We start from the raw sequence: 19,878 nt of genomic DNA, 5'->3' as shown, positions 1-19,878 counted from the left end.
AAAAGCTTACCGCGCGGCAAAATGAGATGCGGTAACCAATGAACATGTTAGGAATTGTAAGCTTATTGGCTACCGCGTCACATTTTGCCGCGCGGCAAGCGTTTCCGCGTCCAGTGTGCAGGAGCTGTAAGTGATTTTCAACAGGTTTTAGCCGTCGCTCGTTATTCATTTGTTGGGGCCACTTTGTGTACACTTGTGCGGTGTACTGAGCCCAGACGAACATGCGACACTGACGAAAGATTGCATCATTCGACCAGTCGAACATACCAGTTGTACCAAAACCCGAAATATGCAGTCAGTGCGTCCCAGCCGAAATCACTATGAGTGCAAAAACGAAATGCAAATTATGAAATACATGTTTTATTAACAGTACAATAAAATGTATTGGAGATTATACGATTTAACCTGTTTTTTATACATTTTTACGGCAATTGTGTATGACAGTTTTATGTTTACTAGTGTATCCTAGCCGAAATCGCTATTCATTATACAACGGTCTTTATATGCACCAGTGCACACTAGTGCATCCCAGCCGAAATCGCTATAGACGCTTTATCGCGACGAATTTGTTATACGAAAATTGACACAAATGTGCGACTGAATGGTTGCGTGAGATATTGGTGTGGTAGTATATACAGACATGCAGGGATGGGAAAGTTACTTTGTAAAAGTAATTAATTACAGTTACAGTTTTTCTCTTTCAAAAAGTAATTAATTACCGTTACAAGTTATTAACTCTGAAAAGTAATTCGTTACAGTTACAGTTACTGAAAAAGTAATTTTAAGTTAGTTTTAAGTTACTTTTTTTCATCGGAATTTTCACTAATAGCATCGATACCATTAGGGCTGCATTCAGAAACGTTACCCGACTATCTTCGTGTATCATTTTACCCTTGTTTTTCACCTAATATTAAACAAGGATGGGGTCATCAGAGTAACTCAGCCTAGGACAATTAAAAAAAAACTGGTTTACACATTTACATGTTATACAATTTTATTTAAAAAGATAAAAAAATTGTATGGCAAAGACGTTTTTTGTTAAAGTAATATAAACACATATTAATATGAAGATGAATATGAAATAGCACATATATACAATGTTTTTTGTAAAAAAAAATTCTTTTTATATTCGGCTAAAAGTTGCAAGTAAATTCCAGCACTAATCCAAAATGTTAATAAAAATTCTTATTAATTTTTAACAGAATTTGGTATTCGATTGTATCATCGTGTAAATTCCTTCTGTTGCAATCAGAGTTGATGAAAAAGGCCTAACATTTATTATCCAAATACACTGATAAAAGCGTTATACCAATCACCAGTATCTTAAAACTATCTAATAACTAATCTTAAAACTAAATCGATCTCTTATTTACTGGATGTATTCCGAACCAGGTTAGCTTAGCTTATTTTTTCCCCTAGATGTTGGTAGTTCCGTAACTAAACCGAGAAGTGTTCCGAACCCGTCGGCTGTCATAACTCGTAATAGAAGCTAGTAGCTGATTTCGACGGCCGATGGGTTCGGAACACTTCTCGGTTTAATTACAGAACTGACAACATCTAAGGAAAAAAATAAGCTAAGCTAATCCGGTTCGGAATACGCCCACTATCTTCTACAATAAAAAAATCTTCTTACCTGGTAATATTACAGGAGTTTTTAAGTAGACACTAAAAATTTCCTTTATTTTATCAGCTGCTTGTGTCGACTGATTTTGCTTATTCCAAAGTTTTATTAGTTTAGCGAATGTCATTCTATATTCCTTCTTGTATACAGCTGTCGAAAACTTTATCGGAATCTTTCACTGCTATAAGATTCAATGTATGACTCGCACATCTATGATGTGGTGGAAGAATAAATGAATTTTCTGTCTATATTTTCCACATCGTCAGTAATTAAAAGATTACTTAGACTATGAAATTCTGTATTAATAGATTCTTCATCTTCATCCTTCTGGAAACTTCTATAATTTTTATTTATAAATTACATTAAAATATCTTATGTTAATTATACTTTATTTAATTATATCTGTAATATTTAATTACATTTTATTTATATTAATTATACAGATATATCAATTTAAAAAATTTTTTATATAAATTATATTAATATATAAAAAAACAATGTAAAAAAATTTTTCAAAAAGTATATAAAATATATGACCATAAACTTACTGGAAGGCTTTAACAAAATTTGATTCGTTATCGGTTGTTGTACCACATACTTTATTTTGGATGTGGTATTCGAGAAAGACTGAATTAATTGCCTGAGCTAAAAGGTCGTATGTATGTTTGCCTTTTATCCTGCGATAAGCTAGTGCAGCCGATTCTCTCTCTAAAGTTTCAGGATTAATCCAGTGTACAGTTATTCCTAAGTAATTTCTACAAATATAAATTTTAATTAACGAAATATTAAACACACACAATAATGGATATATACTATATAATGTATTACAATTTACTTTGTTGGACTTGAAACGCAATTCACGATTAAAAGTAATATCACAAAATTGTATTACATTGAGCGATAATTTTAATAATGGCTACGTTTCGACATTCACCGCCAGTACTAAAAATCTATAACGTATGTATGTCACATACACTATAAATTTTAAATACTTGTAGTAAATGTCGGAATACAACCTGTGATGTCAGATGGGAATAAATGAGAATTAAAACGGATTATTCAATCAACATTATTGTATTTTATGGCTGTTACTCTTAGACTGACTTTTTAGTGCCCAAACCTGCCCTCAGCGCCCTCTTACTCCCTATATTGGCCCAATGGAGGGAACTTCTCGCATTCAAATTATAAAGACAGTTTGTCACGATATTACAATACCTTCCTCCGAAGTTAACGATAACAAAAAAAAAGTATACAATAAAGCTTAAACTTAAGCGAATAATTATGTCTTTAAGATTAATATGTTTGTCTTAGCTGTCGGATTAAAATAAGCAGATAGATGATTACTAATTAGAGCGGTAATGCTCAGGTTTCTTGTGCAAACGGCCACTCCTTGTGTAGCCAGTTTTTAATATAGGTAGTTTACTGATACGAGTGTTGTTGCTAGTGGCTGCAACAGCTTTGTAGCTACAATTCGGAGAATCGACTAGCTGATCGGTATTTTCCTGTCTAATTTTTTAATTCTCACTCCGAGTGATCAGAGTGATGTCCTGTGAGTTGTCTTTATCTTTATAATTGATCACCGTGGGGATATGATTATCAACTAAATTTGAACTTAAATCCATATCCTTATGCGGATTGAGTTTGCAATCATTAGTATGAGTAGTTGTGATTAATTGATTAAGATGCCTTTTCCAGACCTCACCGGTTTTGAGCTTGACGCGATATATGCGAGAACTCAACGCTTCTGTGATTACAGCAGGGGTCCACGTCTTCTTGTTAGTTCTGTAATCTTGAACCATGACAGGGTCTCCCTTCTCTAAAAACAATGTCGCGAGTTCCTCTGTAATGCTCTCGTTGATCTTCAATTTTCTTTTCCTTGTAGGTAGATTTGATGCAGTCCAGCAGAGTCCTTATATTACGGTTAAACATTAGTTTACCCGGCGTCTCATCTGTAACACTGTGAGCTATAGTCCTGTAGGCGAATAGAAATCTGCTAATAAGTGTGTTCACTGATGTTGATTGGTTTTTACGGTCCTTCATTGCTTTGGCTAAAGACAACTTGAAAGTTTTTACCAAATTTTCAGCAGCTCTATTTGTAGACGGGTGAAATGCAGGAGAAGTGCTGTGCTTGATCTTGTTCTTTGTGCAGAATATTGCAAACTCTTTCGAAGTAAACTGCGCACCATTGTCAGTGATTATTTGCGATGGAAGTCCAAAGCGTGCAAATATTTCTCTAAGAGTTTCAATCGTGGAGTTAGCATTCGTGTTTTTCATCATAACGACTTCTGGCCACTTTGTGTAAGAGTCCATACACACAAGAAATGTGTGACCTTTGAATGATCCGGCGAAATCGAGATGTATCCGTTCAAATGGCTTTTCGGTTTGAGGCCATTTAATCAAAGAGGTTTTTTCTGGTTCAGCCCTAAATGACATGCATATCTCACAATTTTTTATTAAGTGTTCAAGATTCTTATCCATATTTGGGTACCAGAAGTAGGATCTCGCTAATTGTTTAAATTTAGTTATACCAAAGTGATTTTCATGGAGTTGATTTAACATTGCTGACTTTATTTTTTGAGGTACTACTACTCTATAGCCCCCATATCAAGATATCTTGCTCAGTATTAAGTTCATTTCTACGAACGTAAAATGGTTTAAGGTCCTCCTCCACTTGCGACGGCCATGCTTGATCAACATGTGCCATTACACGACTTAGTATCGGATCATTTCTAGTTGCTTCTCTAATTTGTAAATAGCCCAGGGGACGTCTCTGTTCCAAGAAGTGTAGATACTCACAGTCTGATTCCTGTAGTGCCTCTAGTTTTGCCGTAGTGAGTGGTAAACGTGACAAGTCATCTGCTCCTCCATTTTCACTATCTTTAACATATTGTAATTCGTAATTGAAATCGAATACAAATACGGCCCAACGTTGTAGCCGTCCAGCCGCCATGACCGGAATACCTTTCTTTTTACCAAATAAAGTTACTAGTGGTTTGTGATCCGAGGTTAGAATAAAACGTCGTCCAATGAAATATTGACTGAACTTTTTTACTCCCCAATAAATGGCTAAAGCTTCCTTGTGTATGAACGAATATCCTTTCTCAGCCTTGAATAATATTCTAGACGCAAAGGCTATGGGTTGTTCTGATCCATTCGGATACACGTGAGGTAACACTGCACCTATTCCTTGTTGCGAAGCGTTGCATGCTAATTTTATTGGGAGATTAGGATTGTAATGAGTCAAAAGTATCTGACATTAGGATGGACTTTGCTTCTAAACTTTTTTCACAGCTATCATCTCAAAGAAAGGCAGAATCCTTTTTTAATAGTCGATATAAAGGTTCTAATATGTCGGGTAGATTACGAATAAATTTTCTATAATAATTTAGCATGCCCACAAAAGCACGTACCTTATGTCATTTGGATGAGGTGCTTTTGCAATTGCACGAACATTATTTGGATCCATATAAAGACCCTTCGCATCTATGACATGACCAAGAAAATGTAAACTGTTCTTGAAAAATTCACATTTTTCCATGTTTAGTTTGAAGCCTGCTTCGTCGAGTCGTTTCAAGACTGCCTTTAAGTTAGACAAATGTTCTTCTTCCGATTTTCCTGTAATAAATATGTCGTCGATATAGATTGCTATTCCTTTGAGCCCACGTAATACATTTTCCACCTTCATTTGGAATATGGCACTGGCTGGTTTTGTTCCAAATGGTAAACGATTCACTACATATATGCCTCTGTGCGTATTCCGCGCCAGTAGCTCATGTGTTGATTGGTCCAGCACTAACTGATTAAAGGCATTTTTAAAATCTAGTTTGGTGAATTTTTGTCTATCTTGGACGGCCGCAAACATTTCCTCTATCTTGGGTAATGGCAGGGTTGTTAACGTTACATAAAAAAGTAACGAAGTTACTGGTTTCGTTACTTCTTTTTAGTAACGAATGAGTAATGTAGTTACTTTTTCTAGAGTAACAGTAACAGTAACGGTAACTAAGTTACACAATTTTTCAGTAACGAATAATGAAATTTTACGTTACTTTTCTCGTTATTATTGATATAGAGTTAGGGTGAAATCACACGTTGCAGAAAAGGATTACGGAATAGAGAATGCGTCATTGAAGCAATCAATCAGCGCTATTCCGCACTTTTCCATCAAGTTTTGTGTGCTATGTTCACATCGTGCGTCAAAGATGCATCCAGGATGAATATAATTTAAAAGAAAGATTTTTTAATGTTGGTGGACTCGTTTTGTCGAATCTTCGACACCGCCTAACAGACGGACATTTTGAACAATTGTTATTAAAAAAAATTCAAGATTTAGGGGAATAAATCCATCATAATTTAAAGTTAAAAAATATTCTGCTATTTCTAATGTAAATTAATATGTATCAAAAGTATCAAAACCAAATAAAGAACTCATAAAATAAAAAATAAAATAAAGCTAATAAAAAATAAAATAAAATAAAACTATAAATTCAAAAACGATTTATTTTCTTATGTAGCTATATTTATATAAATATAATTATTTTTTGAAAAGTAATGAAAAAAGTAACGGTTTTTTTCGTTACTTTTAGGTAACGATAACGCGTTCCTTTTACAATCGATAACGAGTAACGTATTACTTTTTATCGCAAGTAACAATAACCGTAACGCGTTATTTAAAAACGGTAACGTTAACAACCCTAGGTAATGGGTAATTGACATCCTCTTGAAATGTAGATTAACAGTTAAGCTGTAATTAGCACATAATCGCAATGTTTTATCAGGCCTTAAAGCCTAAAGGCGAACTCTCTACCTTAGTAATAATTCCTTGCTTTTCTAATTTAGTAAGCGCGCTATTGCGTCCATTAATTCACGAAATGCAAAAGGAATGGATCTTGGGTTACAAAAAATAGGAGAAACATTATTTTTAACCTTTAATTGAATTTTTTCATATTTGTATGTACCTATCTTCGGTTCAAATACACTTGCTGACTCATTTAATAATGATTGCAAATCCATTTTGTTCTGGATTTTTGTGTTTACTTTGACGCTCATGGACGCTAGCTTTACTTGAAAATTTTTGAACATTTTAAAAGCTAACATTGGCTACGTTTACACCGTGCAATTAGTCCGTGACCTATTAGGTGTCTTTGTTTAATATACAGGATAAACAAAGACATCTATTGTATAGGCCGCGGCCTAAATGCGGTGTAAACGTAGCCATTAGATCTCGACCTAATAATGGTTTCGATTTATTTTTAACGATCAATAACTTTGCGGGTACAGAACGATTGCCAAATTTGATTGTAACAAAAATTTCGCCAACAGGAGTAATTGTACTACCATCATACATTTTTAACTTAATTACAGACGCTTTTAACGGAATATCTTTAAACATTTCTACATAAGTATTATACGGTAATATGGACATGCCTGCACCTGAATCTATTTCCATAACAATAGGTTTATTATTGATATTTACGCTAATTTTCAATGGTTTCTAAATTGAACCATTGAATGGTCATTTTGATTGGTCATCTTTTAAAATGAACATCTCTGTAACCTCATCTTCTGAAGCTTCCGATTTCTCCGTGCTCTCCTTTAAATAATTGATTGGCGTTCCAAGCTTTTTACACGCTTTAGCTATGTGATCTATTTCGTTGCAATTTTTGCATTTATATTTTTTATACCTGCAAAATGAAAAATTATGATTAGTATTTCCACAAGAGTAGCATTTGGGTTGATCTGTGGAAGAAGAAGTCACTCCTTTTAGATCGGTTTTTGTGGATGTAGTTACTGCTTTCTTGTTATATTTATTATGCGTCTTGCGTTTGGCATCCATCTTATGAACGGATGCAGTCATCTCACTAAGAGCTGTTTCCTTTTTTAAAGCAAGTTTCACTAGCTCTTGTATAGTCTTTGTTTCTATTTCTTCACATAACCTATCTAGAATTTTCCCAGGCAATAACCCACTGACAAAGCGATCACGTAAAATGTTATTTAAATCATTGCCAAAATTGCATAGAGCCCATAGACTCTTAAGATGTGCGTAATACTTCGCAATAGATTCGTCTTGCATTTGCTGCATTTTATAGAATTCTATACGCTTTCGCCATACTGAGGTTCTCGGAGAAAACTGTGTGTCTAATAAACTGCATAATTGATCGAATGTCTTTGATTCCGGTAATTCTGGCATAAATCACTTAGCGTGCGATAGACCGATTTGGAGATTGATGTGAGTAAGACAGCTACTTGCCTATTACCTTGTATATGTTACGTCCTGACGACTCCACTTCTTTTCTTTCGTGGAGAAAATCTATTTTCGTTTTCTTCTTTTCCTCTCTTCAAGACTTACTAATAACTTGCGATATCGCTAGGATAGAAAGTCAATAGCACGGTCGATCGAGTATCGATATTCAAACGAATAAGACTAGTTATCATAAATAATTACAAACATCAAATAAAAATTAATAAATATATTAATTATCAATATTCGATCGAGAGCACGTGCATGACTACCAGTGACCCTATGACTCATAGATAAGTCTAATTACTTTTCCAGCGCACATACAAATACACGACTTTAATCACTTCTATTTTTGGAAAATCTTTCCCAATAGTCCAAATTAATCTCATGAGTCACTCCTATATTTCGAAATCCTAATTGCTAAACAGATGAATCATCATAAACAAATCAAAATGAATCATCATCGATATCAAATCCCCAAAAACAATGCATCTCGTATACAGTATATAAGAGTCCTTCGCGAGGACACAGAGAATTATTATAGAACCAATGATCAATAGAGCACAAGGTGCTGTCCGACCGCTCGAATAAAGTTTGAATTAAGTGCGGAGTTCTCGCGATCGGAGGTAGAGTCAGTGCAACTCCAAAAACACCCCGGCATTCTCACTTCATTCAACACCATTTGGAGGCCTTCAAAAGGTTCCCTGGTGAGGATCATCCGTCACGATCGACTCTGCGAGGATTCCTCACACCGCAGCCGCTGATATTATTCTCAAACGCAGAAAGAGTGAGTGATTAAAATCTTTTCTTTGTTTAACGACCCCGTTCCCCCATTTTCTCTTTTTTCTTTTCCCGTTCTTTTACTCCATTTCAAGACACTATAAACTATACTTTCCACTTCTACGATTACTCGAAGCGAAATAACATTTTGAGTAACTCGTATCTCTTTCTTTCCCTGTGAACTTACGAAGCGTTAAACTGCTTCGAATAGTTCGTACTTTCTTTATTCTGCGATTACTTGAAGCGAAATAACGCTTTGAGTAACTCGTATCTCTTTCTTTCCCTGTGAACTCACGAAGCGTTAAATTGCTTCGAATAGTTCGCACTTTCTTTCTTCTGCGATTACTCGAAGCGAAATAACGCTTTGAGTAACTCGCATCTCTTTCTTTCTCTGTGAACTCACGAAGCGTTAAACCGCTTCGAATAGTTCGCACTTTCTTTCTTTCTCCTTTTTTCTTCTGTGATTACTCGAAGCGAAATAACGCTTTGAATAACTCGCATCTCTTTCATTTCCTGTGAACTCACGAAGCATTAAACCGGTTCGAACAGTTCGCACTTCTTTCCTTCTTTCTTTCTTTCTGTGATAACTCGAAGAGAAATAACTCTTTGAGTAACTCGCATCTCTTTCTTTTTCTTCTGTGGTTACTCTAAGCGAGAAACACTTTGATACTCTTTCCTTCTCTGTGAACACTCAGGGCGGTAAACGCTTCTAGTGATTTACATCTCTTCCTTCTCCTGCGATTACTCGAAGCAGTAAAACGCTCGAGTAATTCACATCTCTCTCTACTATATTCGACTTCTTGTTCCGTGTTGAAATTCCATAATCCAAGTCCACATCCTTCCCAATACCACGACCTTTAAATAAAAAGTAATTTCATACATAGATGGTCAAATCGCAATCGCAATCGCCACCGCGCAGGCCGTAGGAAAAAAGCAAGAATTGAAGCTCTACGAGCGCAGGGCATTCCAATCCGAAGTTAAAAATAAGTAAGTCTAACTGGAAAACATAAAACGGCGAATAAAATTATACACAGAGAATCATAATTTATCTCGGTTCACAATATTAATTATTTTCTCTTATCACATACAATTAATTTGTTGCTATCTTCTTGAATTGAAATGTTATGAGAGATATCTTAATCTCTGAAGTCTCGAACTTTTTTAACGCTTAATAATTTGTTTTACTAGGCAGACCGCCGCGTTTTTCTGCCAGATTCTTTCGTTATGAGATCTATTCGCATTACTTGAAATCTCCAAAAGTTTTTAAACTTAAAATGAGATAGATATATATTTGGGCGTTGAAAAGAGAGAAAGCGAAGATGCTGAGTGCAAAAAGTACAAGCAACGCAAACAGATCTAATGAATATACGACGAATGAGTACATTTTTATTAAGATCTGAGGCTAGGAGGGCATTCTAAAGAAGTACCGAATAATTTTATATGTAAGCTGTAAGTTGTAACTTTACTTACGTGCATAAATACATACCTTTAATAGTGGGTCCCAAAATTATACGTGAAACTTTTTTTCAGTGTACGGTATTAGAGTGTCTGATAGTCAAAAGTCAAGAATCGCAGTTTTTTAAACAGGAATACACAGTTGTTTATTACAATTTCACGAATTTCACACTAATATCAGCAATACATTGATATCTCTAATTAACAGTGTACAACTCTCTCTCTCTCTCTCTCTCTCTCTCTCTCTCTTTCTGTGAACTACGTATTATACTTATCCGATTCATAGCACATCACGTAGAAAACATGAGGGAATACCCGAACACGCAGCAACATGTAGGGTAAGACCGCCCAAAAGTGCGCATCGCTCAAGAGTTCGCATTGAGCTTTACGACGAAACTATTAGATCGTAAGAGCTGTATTTCACACAGAATGTGCCTTTTTGGTTTGCTTATCTATGTATAAAAAATCTTTGTGATCGTTACATTGATAAAGGAGATATTTTAAATTTTGTGATTTTGATCATTTTCTTTCTATATTTTTCAAGGCTAAATTGATCGATTTCTAGAATAAATCGTTGCTTTAGGAATCTACTATAATATTTATATTGTGTTCATGCATGTCTCTGCTTCGTATTTAGTGATATATTCACTTAATATCTGCAATAATTTTTATACAGTTATATTAAAAGTAAAAAGTGACACAATCGCTCAAAAGTACGCACTTGAAAGCGATGATGATACAGCATATTTTGTAATGGTTTATATTCAAATTCCAAATCAGGTGAAAATTGGATCCAATGCCAGAGCTGCTAGCTTTAGGCCCATATCGATTGCGCCGGGATCGATCATCGGTCGAAAACTTACACATGTGAACTTTGTATGTAATAACAATACATTCAGGTCATTTATAAACATCTACAGTATTTTTAATAAAAATTGATGCTATTTTTACTTAAATTTACATTATTTTTCTAAAAATAAACGACATTTTTTCGTAGTGCGAATTAATGCGAACTCTTGGGAAGACACTTGCTCAAGAGTTCGCATTTTTCTGTTCTTATTAGAATTAATCTCCTGTAAAAACGGATCATAGTATTACATTGATACTTGACAAACTTTTAGTTTAAAGTGCAAGGAATAATCTAAGCACCATTTTACTGTCCGAACTCGGATCCTTGTACAAGTTATATAGTCTCAAAGAAAAAGTGCACTTTTGGGCGATCTTACCCTATGGGTCACGTGATTGCATTCAGAAAACAACGACTCAGTGATCAGGTGCATTTAGTATTACAACCGTTCACTGAGCGCTCTTGCATTTGATTGGCGGATTCTATTAGATCCAAAAATATAAACCAAACAGGTATAAGAGTTCATTGAACGCTTTAATTAAATTTCTTTCTTCTGATTAATCAAATGTTTCGAAGCATTTGTAGCGCCAAGTAGACACTACCGCACACTAAATTGACAAATAAGTTTAAAATATATAAAATAACTATGAAAGTAACTATTAAATTAGTTACTAGTTACTTAAAAGATGTAACTAAGTTAAGTTATAATTACAGATGGAAAGAAAGTAACGAAGTTAAGTTACAATTACTGAAAAAAAGTAACTCTAACTATAACTTTGTTACAAGTAGCGAATTACTTCCCATCCCTGTCGACATGTCGATGCACTGGAAAAACAGCGACATCTAGTGATTTTGTCGGAGTTCGAGCTTCGCTTTAGGATCCCCTTAGTATCTTGTCAATGGTTTGGTGGTTGAAGTGAAACAAACGTGTGTCCAGATTTGTAAATCAATTAAGTGTGCGTAAAACGTGATACGTGATACAATTAGTGTAAAAGATAATTTATTGTTATTCGGTATGGATTTATGAGAATCTCGTTGGAATTCACGGTCATGAAATTATCCTATTTTTTTTAACTCGGCTATGGTACGAAGACATCTCTACAAGTAGGAGAGAGAGAAAGAGAGGGAAGGAGGAAGAGGGAAAACATGTACGTGCATGTATCCCATCTTATCCAACACAAAAGTTTGTGCTGCGGCCTTAAAAGTCGATAACGTATATTCTTTGTGCTTTTTATTTCTGTTTTTTCTAAATTATCATTTTATTAGTTTTTCAAAATTATCGGTAACTCATCATATTAAAAAAAGAATCTTATCGGACCGTACATGTAAATATACATAACCAATAGAAAATAAAAGTCTTTAATTTATTAATTTACCGAATAAGTCACTATCAGATTGGGTAATTTTCATTTCTAAGAAAAATTCATTTTATCTCCTAATAATTCTATCCAAATAAATAGAAATAACATTATTTAATGAATATTTAGCAGTTTTTGGACACTTCATGCGTTATTTTTTAAAATTGCTTTACGTTTCGCGATCTTTATGCTTTCCTAATTTTTCTAGATGAAGAAATCTCGTTTTCATTCATATATGGTCTGTTAGCTTTAGTGCTCCAATTCGATTCCTTTCGATTAGTTTCTGCGGATTCGCTTTTCAGATTGTATCTCTCTTTTCATTCGATTCCTTTATAGTATCACAAACTTTAACAAAATCTTTCGAACTATGGGAAATTGGAGAAATAGTGCGTTGCAGAAGGGTAAATAACGGAAAATTAACTTCATCGCTCTGTTTCTACGTCTTTACATTCTGCACTTGTGTGTATAAATGTTTGAACAAATCGACATCACCAGAATTGTCAAAGGGAATTAAAAAATAAATGCTAGATCTTGTGGTAACAGTTTATCTTTCAATTAACATTGAACAGCGCATCATAAAAATCAGAGTTGAGAAGTAACGCGTTACTTGTAACATCGTTATCATTCTGATTACTTTTTTTGGTAACGAATATGTAATAATGTTACATTTCCTTTCCTAGTAGCATAAAATATTGACGTAATATTGGGAAACAATGGCTGCGTCAGCAGAGAAAGCAGCTTTGCAAATGTTGTAGAATTCTTCAATACGATTGGTTCTTGCTTTTGGCTCCTTATTTAATTGTATGTGATTTAAATGTATAAACCAATCATATTGAAGAATTTTACAACAGTTGCAAAGTTGTTTTCTCTACTGAACGCAGTTAATGTACACCCAATATTAAACATTGGGTAAGAATTGAATTCCCGGTATATTGTGAGGTATATTACAATATTGTAAGGTAGACGCCTAATATTGGGCATTACATTGGGAAATATTGGCTAATATATCTCCAATATAACCAATGTTCAGCTAATTTTAACCAATGTACAGCCAATGTACTGTGCTATTACGATTATTTGTAACTTTATTTCTATTGTTTTCCTTACTTGTAATGGTTACGAAATTATTATACTTCTTTTGGATAACAATATAATCGTCATTTATTTATCGTTACTTTGTATACATACAATACATGTGGATGAAACATGCATACGAGTTTCAAAAAAAGAAGTTATTATTAAGAAGTTATTAAAAAGAAAAAGTTTGGCCATGTTGCGATTAATCTCAATCATCATAACACTATTTCAATAGGACACAATATGAATGCTTAGAATGTGTGTTATACGTAAATATTAAAAGGAGTAAATAATATTTATATAACATTGTGTGAAAATATTGTGTGCTTATAAAACTGGAGTGCATGTTGAATTAATAAATTAGTGACCAAGACAGTATTGATTGCCGTTCTAAAAGAGAAGTCATAAAAAATCAATGAAAAAGTAATGGAAATTTAATGTCTCAACAGTAATGATAAAAAGTTCTTTTTTAAAGTCAGTAACAAGTAATGATAACGAGTTAGTTTTTAGAAAAAAGAATGGTAACGATAAGGGTACCTTTCTCAATCCTGATAAAATTACGAAGGCAATAAATGCGAAAATAATTCCAAAACCTTTTTTAAGTTAGAACGTGAAATCTCTTTGTTGCCTTGCTTGTCCTTCTTTTTTTCGTTAGAAATCTAGCAGGATTAAAAAAAGTAACTCGAATAATCTCAAAGTACTTGGAAATTACAAGCTCACCAAGCATGCTTGTCCCTTTTAGCCTGTGCACTCGGCGCCTTTAATGTGAGATGTTTGCGACAAAGAAGCCTCCAAGTACTCTCCTACTCGGTTTGAGTTGTAGGTCTTTTTATAACCAGACCTTTTATCGTTGGAAAAATTACAGTATTGAAAATTTTGTGTTGTAACTTCCTGCGGTTTAATCGTTAAAGGTGCTTCTCTCTTAATGCATCAACTAATGCTTTAATTATGTATATTTTTGCTTGATAAAATGTTATTTTCAATATTTAAGCCTTTTAATATGACAAAATCTGTTATGAAGAAATATAATTTGGATGTTGAAAGCGCAATAAGTAATAAAGTTTGCAATTAACATATTTCCTGACAGAAATTTACTGACATCAATTTGCGTGTTCGCCAGCTCTCGTTATTCTATTGGTTTTTTACAATCTCCTCATATTAGTATAGTTTCTTCATAACTCTTTGGCTTCGATCGATTTTCGGTACGCCACTTGCGGATGTAAAAGAAGCTGTAACTACGCCCGAGACTCCTTCTCATGAAGATGTAAGAAAAAATTCTCGGTGAGTACCGCTCGCGTAATTGGCACTTTGAACTTACAAGATTGGCATGAGCAGTAATAAAATGGTTTGGAGAAAAAGAGAAGGAAATCAACGAGGGCGAAAAAAGAGGGGAAACGAGGAGAAAGATAGAGAAGAGGTGGAGGGAAGGAGGAGTGGGAGAGAGAGAGGGAGAGGGGGAGAGAGAGAGAGAGAGCGTGCCAATGCTGCAGTGAAAAATCTGCGAATCAAATTGTGAAGTTGAATAAGTGAACCTTCATGTCGGAATAAATAACCGATTTGAATGGCTTGCATTGAATGACACGCCGGAATAATTCAAGGACCGTGGATATCTCTCTGTAATGCAGACTTCGCCGCAAACCGTTTATATTTAATACAAGTGCCGTGGCAGTTGTACGATATAGTCGCGTAATATGTAATAATGACGTGAGCGCGGCACGAAATATGTTACATTATTCGCTACGAGAAATAGAAAACGTCGAAATTGGATTAATTGCTTAATCAAGCGCTGAACGGCAATTAGGATTGTTAGCAAAGTTGTATTGTTGTTGTTACTGAGGTTTACTTTTGCTTCGGAAAGAAATTAACTTTCTTCGTGATGCAACTTATAATTGTTTAAGAACAAAGCATTATTAACCTTCTCATTGTATTTTTTTTCGCACGAGCGAAAAGAAAACTTAATGCTTTTATATGAAGGCCGCAATTCCGGCTGCGTGAAAAAGAATGGATTTTTGAACTATGTTCTGAAGTTAAAACTTACTTCTAAATACAACAAATAACTTGTGTTAAAAGTAATTTCAAGTATGTTAATTTAGAAGGCTATTGATATCAATGAGTGAATTATACGCTCGTTTAATATATCTAAATGATAATTATTATAAAAGACAATATGTAAATGTTCTTTTTAATTGCATTTATGTATGTCGCTCCCTCACATTGAAAGTCACATAATCAAAAAGATTAAGTTTTTTAAAAAGAGTAGAAACTATTTGTTAGTAAAAAATTATTCGTCAACTTGACAAAAAATTATTGACTACTTAAATAATATCGACAAGGAAAGAATAATATCATTAAATGTCTTAACTTGAGATTCATTTTTGTTTCACATATTTTAATAACTATGCTTTTTGAGTTGTGACGATTTTGACGATATTTTACGAAATTAAGTTAGTTTATATTTTATGATTGATAAAGTAATATTTAACTTATTTATAACTTATAAATCACGTTTCTTAATTATCATTTTTGAAGTAAAAGGCGATGTATACATTCTATTATATTCAGTAATATGTATATTCAATTCTATAACATTAGTGTGTGGAATTGGCTAAGCCGTACTAACAGTTAAATCATACCTCCATTGTATTTTCTAAACGAAATATTTTTTTCTTAAAGATAATAACTCAGATGTGACGCTATTGTCTAACATGGCTAGTACTGTCATTTTTATTTTGTCTTCGAGCTGTCCGTTTACGAGTTCAAAATTTATTTTGTTTGGTGTTTGATCTAAGTTTTCATACAATTTACCTAAAAGGTGTTATCAGCAGTACAAAATGAGCAATTGAATTATAATGAATTACAGGGTTTTTTAATATCAATTGATATTGAACTGTTTTCAAGTATTTCATAGCATTAAATTAGCAAAATATATGTAAGTTGTTGTTGGTAAATTTGTAAAAATAAAAAATGTTGTGTAAATCGTACTTTGAGTGTGAGTGTGGTATATAAGCAGACAGCGCACTGGTATGCTATATTAAGAGATCCCGGATTCGATCCTCGGCAGAACAGAAAAATTTTCGTACACTCGTAGCTCCTTTCGGAAGGCAATGGTAAACCACTGACAATGAGTAGTATACTTGCCCAGGAAACCTCCCTATCAAAATTACCATTCGGAATCGGCGTTTAAACTGTATCCCCCCCATATACGTCGTGTACGATCAGTGTGCGCGCACGGGTATATGAGAAGGAGGCACCTATGCGCTGAGATAGCGTATGGCATTTGAAGAAGAAGAAATCGTACTTATCGCTGGCATTTATATTGTACCTACATTTAAGATAAAATAACATATCAGAATTGAGTTGAATAATGTCAATAGTCTACAAGGTATTCCATTTTAAATAATGCATTAAGATTTCTCGAAAATTATGATAGATACGGAAAAATGTTTCAAACAAAAGTTGTATGTGGGCATAAGAAGGTACCATTGATTTGACCTTGGATGGCGTCGCCAGGTCAAGATCACGTCGATTTTTTTAAATGGGACCTCCTATTTTTCATTACATTTTCTTGTAGCTTATCTTGAGAGCTTTTCAAAACACTATAATAAAATATTTTTAAAATAAAATAATTAAGTATTTTTCGAGTCATACATAAGGCTCGAAAGTTACAATTAATAGCATTAGCATTACGCAAATTGTCCGACTGACGGCTCTTGAATGTTGTTCAGAATTATGTCCTAAATAACGTTTGTCAAACTCAAAGCCATTGGAGGTTGTACCTCTTATTTTCATTTTTACGTAAAAATAAATTTTTAGTGCAAAAGTTTTTCTGCTTTAAAATATATTTTACAACTTTCCACGCGAACCGACTCTCACTTCCTCCTCCTGCTTGGGGGCGCTTCGCGTGGAAGTTGTGCGCCTCTAAAGCAAGGAGGAAAATGGGGTGAGAATCGCTTCGAGTGGAAATATGCGATCCTAAAGCAGGGGGGGAGGTTGGATGAAAGTCGCTTCGCGTAGAAGTTGTGCGTCCCTAAAGCAGGGGGGGAGGTTGGGTGAGAATCGTTTTGCGTGGAGGGCATTTTTGGCATTAAACCTTCTTGTCTGTGAAAATTTAAGAGCATTCGATTGACGTTATTTGGAGTACTTCTGCCAAAATTCATGATAATCGGGTGTTGGCTGTTTTCGGAAGTTCAGTCAGAGTCGCTTCGCGTGGAAGTTGTGCGCTCCTCAGCAGGGAGGCAGGTGGGGTGAAAGTCTCTTTGAGTGGAAGTCGCGTGCTCCCAAGCAGGGGGGGAAGGTGGGGTGATTCGTTTCGTGAAGGTCGTAAATTATATTTTAAAGCAGAACATTTTTGTTTTATATAGCAGAAAAAAAATGTGGATTTTTAAAACTTTTGTTGTTAATAACTTTGTTCATAATGAATAATGAGCAACGTTAAAATTCATTGGAGGTGACTCAGGGTCACGACCTTGACAACATATGTCAAGGTTAAGGTCATCAAGAATTTATTCATTATCAAATGCGTAAAGCGCTTAGTTACACGATCTCCGTTTCATTGGTTTCATTATTTGCACTTTTCGTTTTATAAAGATATTAACTCGTGAGAACTCGGATAGTGTGAATGGAGCTTTACAAGGATTTCTGTGATGGTGCCTTATTGAAATCAGCCCGCGCGACAGAATTTTGCATGGCGTGGAATATGACGAATCAGTGGCGTAATCAACAGCTTCGAAGGTCTCATGGTACGAGAGAGATGTCATAATCTCCTGAGGTCTCAAAATGAGAAGGAAGAAAGAAGAATAATAGAAACAAATCGGAAAGAAAGAAAAATAAAAGAAAAAAGAACAAATAAGAGAAGAAAATAGATGAAATAAAAGAAAAGAAGATAAAAAAGACTATGAATAGCGTTTTGTGTTAAGCTTCATTTTCTCCCGCCTATGAACGTAATCGGATATTGTCATGAAAAGCAATGAAATAAAATTCTTTGAAATCGATTTTGTCAGGTAGGTAGTATACGAAGCCTAAGTCTCAGTTACGCCATTGCAACGAATAAGACGAGGAAGAAAACGACAGGACGATGAGTTGAATTAATCGCGAGAACGACGATATTTGAAGCCTGGATTCGAAGTGAAAATCATATCTTTCAGAAGCATCGACTGTGTGCAGTCCTCTGAACTTTCTACCGTCATTCGATTGAATCCGTCCAATTCGTACTCTCAGCGTGATCCAGGACTATAACAGCTCATGAATATTCTTAATTGATCGAAGATTGAAGTCCCACTGTCGTTACAAAGCCGTCAATCAGCGCGGGGACTGACTCGTGAATAATAATTTCGATCTAAACTGAATTAATTAATCATCGATTCTCCATGCAAGATCTGCTACGATTCTTTGAGCCTTTCTTTATAAAACAATATATTCATAGATTTAATAGTATATCGCTCATTACAAACTACAACGATGATACAACTCAAAAACAAAATTTTTCAGAAAATGAGTTCGAATACATTGAAATTCATTGAAATACATATATAATATACATATATATTTTATAATATTATTTTAAAATTTTGGTATATTAGTTAATAGTGATTGTAAAGGAATAAAAGATATTTTCTTTATGTTACTATTTTAAATTAATCGCTCCCACGAATTTCGAGAGATCCGGGTATTCAAATTCTGGCTGAAGTAATATTTTTCATAATAAATTATTTACAGTCTTAAGAGGTTTATTTACATTAAATTGTTAATATCCTTCTAAGAAAAATCGTGTGTAATAAGAATGTCAAAAATTATTTATATCATCATTTATATAATGAAATTGATGCTTAGTAGCATTAATATTATTAACTCTTAATACACTATGATTTCTGACATCCTTTTATTGCATACGATAGGTCTTTTATATCCTGAGTTAATTTTTACAAATAAAAACTAGGGATGCACCGGATATCCGAAAAGTATCCGGTATCCGGTATTATCCGGCATTTTTTACTATCCGACCGGATAGCCGGATATTATTAGTATCCGGGAATATATCCGGTTTAAATTTTATATCATTAAATTGTTGATTTATTATAAAAATGTTTTAGAAATAAGTATGCATATTCATAATGCCATATTAATATCTTATACATTATTGCAAAATTACAATTTTTTTTCTTTACGGCCCTTTTTTTTAGAAGACAATTTCCCGAAATCCGGTCGGAAAATATCGGATATCCGACTCGAAGAAATTGCCTTCTCGGATATCCGACCAGATACCGGATATTCGATGTTATATTCTGTTTGGATATTCGATATCCGGTATCCAGTAATTTTACGATCCGGTGCATCCCTATAAAAAACTGTCGTATCAAATAAAAAAATAAAATGTATGTAGTAGTATTTTTATTTAAAGGAGTAAAACTTAAGTTATATGTATCTTCAGACAGCGAAGCTTGAATATTAAATTAAAAAATAAAACATAATGGTAGTGGCTTTTATTAAAAAAATAAAGTTTAAG

At 34.1% G+C, this 19,878-nt stretch overlaps 1 long non-coding RNA gene across 1 annotated transcript; it reads right to left on the bottom strand.

Annotated features, from left to right (window-relative positions):
- Positions 1-247: 247 nt before the first annotated feature.
- On the bottom strand, positions 248-15,812 carry LOC108724090 (uncharacterized). The gene is made up of 3 exons (XR_001936674.1): positions 15,803-15,812; positions 15,675-15,690; positions 248-550 (listed from the first exon to the last, which is right to left on the bottom strand). It is a non-coding gene; the product is annotated as an uncharacterized lncRNA (long non-coding RNA).
- Between the last annotated feature and the right edge of the window lie 4,066 nt (positions 15,813-19,878).

This window comes from Mycetomoellerius zeteki, unplaced genomic scaffold (assembly GCF_001594055.1).
Source record: "Mycetomoellerius zeteki isolate Tzet28-1 unplaced genomic scaffold, Tzet1.0 scaffold274, whole genome shotgun sequence".
NCBI classification, from domain to species: Eukaryota; Metazoa; Arthropoda; class Insecta; order Hymenoptera; family Formicidae; genus Mycetomoellerius; species Mycetomoellerius zeteki.
The sequence above is the reverse complement of the archived record's forward strand: the minus strand, read 5'-3'. Positions and strand labels throughout refer to the sequence as shown.